Consider the following 9448-nt stretch of genomic DNA (forward strand, 5'->3'; position numbering starts at 1 on the left):
TTTTTGAAATCGATGTTCTTCCGGCACTAGAACAACCCTATGACCACAAAGTCGGAGACAGTAGGAAATATCCCGAGCAACAACCACGTGGCAACAGGTGTTCAAAAATGGTGTTGCATTTTTAATGATATCGCTTATTACTTGAAAATTGTTAGAAAAATGCCGTAAGAAATATATGGTAGAATGCGTTCATTTTCCTTATAATGATACACACACTTAATTCTTTTGGAGTTTTTTTCCTGACAAATAGAAAAAGAAAATCAAGTTGTTTTCATGATTAGTAATATGTTTATGTTTATTATTTCATTTAGGTCATTTGACAAATTAGTAATGAAATATAAACTGGTAGAAACAATTCTTTCTGATAAGCATTGAAATTGATAAAATCATACTTTCATTGTTTTTTGATTTTCTAGTATAACTGGTCTGTATAGATAACATTGCTAACAGGGTCTAGGATGGGAGAACAATTCCGTTTTGTCACTTGTCAGTGTTGTCTAGGGTTTAGTGATTTAATAATTGATGCATATTGCAGGAATTTTATTTTATTTTATATAAACGGAGAGGGAGAGAGATAAGTTGAAGTAGATAAGATGCTCCTGTCCTGGGGTTGATTATCCTAAACCTGATTAAACAGAAAAACAAAGAGGAGGTACAAAAGTATGGGAGCCCTTTGCAGTTTAGAGTTCCGAGCTCTTGAACATATGATTGGATTATACTACACTATGTTATATATATGTTACTATGTATATAGGTGTCGTTCGTGTAAGATAATGAAACTGGGAGAATAAACTGATTGCATTATCAGAGAAAAACTTAAGTACTACATGCCATCAATATAGAAACTACCTATCACGTACTGGACTCCTAAATAAACGCCACTAACTGATATAGTTGATACTGATCCTAAGGACTCTCAGGTGCATCATGACTTATTCAGCAAAACAAATACAGACACCAAACATTAATTCAAATAAACACCTAAATAAAACACTTATATTTAGATTATTCCAACATAACTCCCCCTTAATCTAAATCATTCTTTTAACTCCAAACAGCTTCCGCATTTGTTCAAATTTAGTTGTGGCCATTGCTTTCGTCAGTATGTCTGCGCGCTGCTCTTCTGAACTCACGAACTTAATCACAATGTCACCACGCTCAATGCATTCTCGGATAAAATGGTAACGCACGTCTATGTGCTTACTTCTCCCATGAAATACCCGGTTTTTGGCTAAATCTATGGCAAAACGGTTGTCAACATATAACACCATTGGACCTGTTCTCACCTGTTATGTAACTCAATAAATTCTTCAGCCAAATACCCTAACACGCTGCTGCATTTGCCGCCATTAATTCTGCTTCGCAAGTAGACAACGCAATACAACGTTGTTTTTGTGACACCCAGGTGATCACACTTTCACTCAAGTAGAAAACCAGATCACCTGTACTTTTCCTATCTTCGGTATTGCCTGCAAAGTCGCTGTCACTAAAACCTGATAGCAAATGGTTTCCAGACTTTCTCGAATAAACCAGTCCAAAGTCCAGCGTCCCTTTTATATACCGTAATATCCGTTTGACAGCGTTCATGTGTAACTGTAACACCCCCAGATCCGGGGTCGGGGATCCGGGTTGTCACGGTCTTTCTTTCCACAATATCACTTCACTTAATTAATAATAAATAACCTTATGCTGTGACCCCACACTAACACACACCACAACCCGTTATAGTCTCAGAGATGAAATTGAAATAAGTACAAGTCTTTGAATCCACAATTTAAAAGTTATTACAACCCAAAATGATTACTTGATAAATTTACAGTTAATTGCCATTATCTGCCACAAGTTATAATTATACATAATTGATTCTCAAAAGTAGATGGTCGGATCTACAATAGATCTACCTCTGCAGCTATAGCAGCTACAACATCAACAGGAAGACGCGGGACGCTTCCCACGCGCTTGCGCTGGGTCTGCTGGAGTCTGGCCATCTTTCCTAACTGTTGTTGTGTGATGAAGAAATAAAGCAAGGGTGAGCAGCAAGCCCACCAAAATAATATGTATAATGATTTACAATATATGAGCCTACTCATAATACTCATGAAAGTCTTGGTCAAAAGAAATGAACCAAGTTTGATATCTTAATGCGATGAAGTCGCAAAATATTCAGTATATATACATATATACTTTTCAAAATATTGGAAGTCCTCTTCCATGCATAATATACACAAAGTCCCAGTGTATAACTGTATAAAAAAATATCGTTGCAAGGTGATCTCATATATCTAACCTTGTCTCAACGTTTTTCTGAAAATCTTTGTCATTCATAAGACAATTATTAATTAGATATAAGTTTAAAAGATGAGGTTACCAAATACCCCAATATACTTATATCTTTCCCAATACTACTTGAACTACCACCGTTCAAGTTATAATCAGTTTCAAAAGTTCATCACATAGATGAGACTACAAGACAAGATTTGAATAGATTCAATCTTTGAAATATTATTGAATGAAATAAAGTTACGAGATACTTTATTTAGTCCCGATATATATATATCCACATATATATCTCTCTTAAACATTTCCTGGAACCTCTGTTATGTAAAGTATGAACAGAGTTTGAAACATCCAATGAATTTTGGAAAGGAAAAGAATTTTGGCATAAACCCGATATCTCGCTGATCAGGCAAAGATACCAGTAAGTAACCTTTTCTACTGTAGATGGATGAATTCCTCACCGGTCATCACCCTGGCCGCATTAGGACCTCGCGCTCGACCGTACCCCGGTCCCTCACGCGTTGATGGACTGCCACCCAGCCACTTACACAATAATAGACCGTACCCCGGCCTGTCGCTTATGCCGACTCAATGAGATGGGCTTACTTCCCGAACGTTGGGCAAGTAATCAATTCATTTACCAAATCTGCAACCTCGTTGCGAATATAAAATACACCACAGAGCCGGATTCCCCAGGTTTTGAGCGAGTATTTAAATCCCCTTTAAAAGGAAGATCTTAAATATAAAAATGAGTTTTGGGATCCGCTCTGACTTTTAAAAATCATTTTGAAGACTCGAAAACACTTTAAAGAGTGTTTGGAGTAAGGCTGATTTAATGAAGTAAATCAGTCCCCAGAATATTAGAAAATATCTGAATATTATTAATTAAATAATATTCCCATAAAGAATAATCTTTATAAAAATAATTGAAGTAGAAGTATTAAAATTTATACTTGAAATAAACATTAAATAACCAAAGATATACTTATATGAAAGTATTATCTTCATTTGAATAATCAAAAATAAGTTTGATTATTGACATCTTATTCTTTAATAAAATAAAGAATATATCTCAGCAAATAATCGGAGTCATAGATCCTCAAATGAATATTCAAATAATATTCAATAAATAAAATAAGCTGAGTCATAATACCTCGAATGAATATTATAAATAATATTCATTAAATAAAATAAAGGAGTCATACATCCTCAAATGAATATTCAAATGATATTCAATAAATAATATAAAAGAGTCATAAGCCCTCGAATAATATTCGAAATAATATTCAATAATAAAATAAAGTTTAAAGTTATCGAATAAACCTTATTCGATTAATAGTTTGGAAAACTATAACCATATATATAAATATATATATATATATATATATCCATATCCATATATACAAGATTACTCGGGATCCTCGACTCCCGGTTTTAGAAAATATTTTCACCTTTGGGTCCCTATACTAAGGGTATATGCAAGATACCGCTATCCTCTAGCATAGGTATTATCAACTGAACCAACAGATATATATTTCAAGAATATGAAACAGGCATGCATATATACCATATCACATGCTACAATATATCGCAAGAATTTGCTAAATAACCAACATGCATTTATCGCAAGATCATGCATATACAAATGTATACATCACAACAACAGTATAACGGATAGAATACTTGCCTGAGCGACTGGGGGTTACGAATGGCTCGGGACGAGTCTGGTAACCTATAAGCAACAAGTAAGTTGGAATTAAACCAAAGTCACTTGTAAATCTATACTTTAACTAACTTAGACTCTAATGCTTGTTTTGCGCTCACTGATTCGCTTAAGTCACTCGGGTACCCTCGGCTCCACCATTTTTAATAATTTAACCTTTACGAGTTTTAAAGCGATTCCTTCGCGAGTGACTTACCAACTGCCTAAAACACTTACCATAAATGTTTCATGCATTAATTAACCCTTTTCGGTCTTTAACCTACATTTCAAAGTAAGGCGAGGGGAAAAAGTTTCGTTCGCGAAACGCCGTTACTTGAAACGGTCGTTTCTCCTAAACCGTTCATCGGAATCAAACGAACCACATATCAAAACGAAGCTCGTAACATGAACTATCTAAACATGACAATGGTCAAAACCTAGCAGTGAGTTCAAGGGTTCTGATGTTAAGAACAAAAACAGTCTACGGTAAATCGGACATTACGACGGCTATGTTTACGCGATTTCCCAAATTTAAACCAACTCAAAACAACCACAATCCAACCCCAATTCATAACCCAATCCAAACTCCATCCAAAATACATTACAACAGCCCCAAACCAACTCATTATAATCCATTTACTTACTCCTAATACTTGAATTTAAACTATACTACATTCTTTAACCAAATCTTAAGATTTCAACAAATCAATCACCACCATTCCAACCCAAACTCTTAAACAAACAAGTTTCATGCTTCACATATACTATACTACTCATAACCATTCCTAAATACTCAAAACTAAAGCTAGGGTTTGTAGTTTATACCTTCCTTGGAGAGTGGAGAATCAAGAGGATGGCTTGGAATCACCTTTAAAGCCCTTAACCAAGCTTAATCTAAACAAAACTTCAAGAACACAAATTTTAGTTCTTGAAAACACTATTCACCATATTCTTTGATGATTTATAGAAAAAGATTGGCTTGGAATTAGAAGCTTAAACTTATAGGAAGTATGTAACTTAACTAGGAGGAGCTAGGATAATTACCTTGGAAAATAACAAGTGGAGGAGCTTGGACTTCCCATTTCTTAAGAAACCACCCGAGAGCATGAGGAAGAAGAAGAGAGAATTTTGTGTTTTGTTTGATGAAAATGAAATGATTTGCTTGGTTGGTTGATTTTTGTTGTTTGCTTTAGTGAATTACCTAGTTGCCCTTGGTTTTGTGTGGTTAATATTCCACCACATCTCCTCCTTCCCTATGTCATGCTTACATCACATTGCTATGTCATCCTCCCTTCCTTGTCCTCTTCTCATTGGTTGGGTGACATCACTTCCTCTAATCCCTTTGATTAACTTCCTAATCGTTTGCCTAATGACCGCTGATCTGTTATACGGTTCGCTTAACTTTCATTCTCGTTTATCGTTTGAAGGATCATACCCGGGATCTTATTACTTAGGTTCCCTTAACCTTTCTCAATACATTATATTCCTTTTTATGATCCTCTATTATAATCCTTTAATTTAAATCCTTTTTATCCTGTTACCTTATACTCAATTCCCTCCGTATCTAGTGGATTTCCGGGAAAAATCAAAGTGTTCGGAATTGGATTCTGACGATCTTTACATACACTTATATCCCATATAAAGTACTAATAAAATCTCAGAATATCCATATCAGAACCCCTACATAGTGTGGCATGAAAAGTTTTCTCGTTCATAGTGTTTCAAAATTTCTCAAAAATTGGGGTTATTACAGTCTCCCCTCCTTAAAAGGATTCCGTCCCGGAATCAGATAGAAAACAAATGGGGATACTTTCTTAGCATTACATTTTCTAACTCTCAAGTAAATTTTCCCACATTGTGGTTCTTCCATCAAACTCTGAATAGTTTGATAACCCTTCTCCAAAGCACTTGTTCCCTTTTCACTCTATAACCCTTCCTGGTTGCTCCATATAGGTTACGTCGGGTTACATATCTATGCGCTCATATGCCTTTATTTATCTGGCATCTGAATTTCACTTCCTTAACATTGATACGTGAAACACGTTACGACCTGCTACATGTTCGGGGTTAGGGCTAGCTCATATGCTAACTTCCCAAACGTCTTAATATATCCAAGGGTCCAACAAATTATAGACTTAACTTTCCTTTCTTTCCGAACCTCATCAATCCTTTCCAAGGGATACCTATAACATTACTAGGTCCCCTATTTCATACTCTTTATCCTTTCGTGTCAAATCAACATACTTATCATGACCATCTTGGGCTACTACCAGCCGTCCTCTGATTAGATCTATCATATCCTTGGTCCTTTGGACTACTGCGGGTCCGAGCATCTTGCGCTCTACAACTTCATCCTAACATAAGGGAGATCGACATTGTCTTCCCTCAAGGATCTCATAAGGCGATACCTCAATACTGACATATGATCTATTGTCGTAAGAAAACTCAATCCGTGTTAAGTGATCATTCCAATTTCTTTCAAGTCTATTGCACAGACTCTCATTATAACTTTTAGCATTAGAGCTTTTGCTTCTCAATACCCATTCTTTTCCAGTTCGTAATCGCTATCACCTTCCGTTCCTAATATTATACTGGTTATACTTTTGCTCGTTAGCGTTCTATAACCTTTTAATAACCATGTCAACCTTAGTATCACGAATGTGTTCCCATTCCGCATACTACCACCACTTTATTACTCCTTTTTCAGTTGTTTCTATTTTCCGGAATTTGATCAATCAAATAGAAGTAAAGGAATTTGTTGAGAGATCACTATGATCACGAACACTTGTCCTATTGCATAGTTAGTACAGAAGGTGGCCAGCCTTTAGTACTTGACAAGCAATTAAACAATAGATGGTATCCTACTAGGCTTCTATCACACAGATAGATAGTCATTCGGCAATACCTCCCCTTTCTGGAAGGGTTGTTCTTCTCAGATTACATGAAATGAAAAGAAGAGAAAAGAACGAACTGAAGAGAATTGTATATTCATAAAAAATTTTATTGCCATAAAATATCTGGCTTGGAATCTACCTCTGAACTATAGAGGTTTGTCATAGAAGAACAAAACATATATGTATTTATATCAACATCAAGTATTATAGCATCACATTTCACGTGCCTAAATATTTTCGCTATCCCGTCCATCATTCTATGGACCCATGCTCTTCCTCGAGCTTATACACAATTACCTTTGAAACTCCCTCGACATCGAAAATCGAATCTGGGATCTCATTCTAGACATCATCGTTACTTGAATTCTATGCTTGCACCGCAACCTTCCTCGTATAATAATACGACTCTCTATTGATAAGAAAGAATAATAATTCACTAGGTAGATACTCTACTTAATTAGTCTATCAATGATAACTTATACATTACCACGACCCGATTAGTGGTGCTCAATCTCAACACCCATTCCAATACAACTCTCATGGTTGTAATCAGCTCATTACTCGCAGAATCATTGCTGCCTTACTATGGTCCACCACTGACCTACTGTCATCATTCACTTTCCATGAAATCTTAATATCTAACCATACGGAGTCCATATATGTCGTATCTAATTCTTCTAAGGAGTTAACATAATCACCATTCTTGATTCATGGAGTACACTCCTGATTCTGACATACATACATGACATGAAGCAGATAAAATTGCAGAAGAGTTTCGCTCAAAGCAACGATAGCAGGTTAATACCATTCTAAATCATATGCCTTAAATAGAAGACTTACTCAAAGGTTCGTCTAGTCCTTTTTGAAACATGGTCCTGGCTTATTCTCAAGATAGTATCTTCTAAGATAGATAGCCCGTTCATGGCGATACACGGATTATACCTTTACCAACTATTATTACGGTTGGGTATTGCACAGTCATCAGAAGGAATGTCAATCATCCAAACCATAATTCAACCTTCATATTTTTAACCATCATCACTGTTTTCTTTTGGCACACGCGCCTATAATTATCCACTTACCTTTAGAGTGTCGGCCACCTCTTTGGCCTTTCCTGATAGTAAAATTTCCTTATAGTCAATGTCATTTTAACCACCTCCAAATAAATTTTCTACCTTATTTCCGATCACTGCTTGAGTGAAGATGTTTCCCTTAAAATCTGATGAGTAAAAAAAAAAATATCACCATTTTTCCATAAGTTATTGCCTCAGTCTTTAGAGGTTAATCACTGTCACGACTGACTCTCAATCATACTTAGAACATCTTTTATCTTAAGTCCTAATTGCCCTGAACAATTTCGACCATTACTGGTTCGATCCATCCTTTCTCGTGGTTTAACACGTGCCCCACTTGGCATCATTATAATTACGTCATATTTCTTTTATCAACATTTTTATTCCTGAGAATTTTGAATATTACCTTTCTCCTTGGAAACCTCTAAGGTTATCCTTCAATCGTTCCTCCTGTGTTCCCTAAATACAGGGCATATCAAAATACCATTTACTATTACTAGAACCATTGTCTATATACTTCTGAAAATTTCTCCACTAATTCTTAAAGGTTATTGTTACCTTAACCCTTTCCAAATCATACTGTCAAAACTCATACCGTCCCTATTAAGGGTGAAATGCAAACCTTTATGCATTCCCCTAGGATTCATTTTAAGTTACCGATGTTCTAGCCTTAATTCCACCTTTAAAAGGTACCTGCATCCATCCATGGATAAATCAAGTCATATATCCTTGACAGATTATCTTATTCATCATTCCCACCTCGATAGTCGATACCTAATTTCATAATAGCATCCTTATTCAAATTGAGGTCAATCCATATGGCCTCCAAAAGATAACAATGGTCATCCGCTTATCTGGCCTAATTTGGTAATGATAACAAGGATGTTCTGGAAGATATTGGTCGTGTTCAACGTGAACTTCTTCTTAATAATTCCTTATTTACTTTTGTTGTTTCTCAACAGTCACCTCAATGTTGGGATATCTCTCATATCTGGCGTCTCCCTTTCTGGGTATCAAGCCACCGATCTTACACTTCACATTCTTGAAGGTTACTTCCTTCATCCAATTTTCCTAATTTCTTACTTCCTTGTCTCCTCAGTCTATCCGCGTCTCATATTTAACCTTCGAACTATCTCAAGTTTTCCTCAAATCCTCCCAACTTACAGGGGATAAAATATATGTATCTCTTATTCCTTCAACCATCAATTTAACTCATGGTGAATCACCCTCATCCTGACGAAGGCATACTTTTCTATTTCTATTGCTACGAGTCTTTAGGGTTTCCTCATACCCAACTCCCTTATCATTCCTCAAACTCTAATGCCTTTATATTCCTTTCCACTTCAATTCCTTTTTATTTTCCTTTCTCTTATCATTAATTCATGAACCAACACAACATAAGCATAGATTTCAAACGTCCCGTCATTCTGGATTCGTGTCCTTAGAACGAATCTTGACAACTTTTTACAACTTAGATTCACAATTCATCATACTCGTCCGCC

This window comes from Apium graveolens, chromosome 9 (assembly GCF_009905375.1).
Source record: "Apium graveolens cultivar Ventura chromosome 9, ASM990537v1, whole genome shotgun sequence".
Classification (NCBI taxonomy): Eukaryota; Viridiplantae; Streptophyta; class Magnoliopsida; order Apiales; family Apiaceae; genus Apium; species Apium graveolens.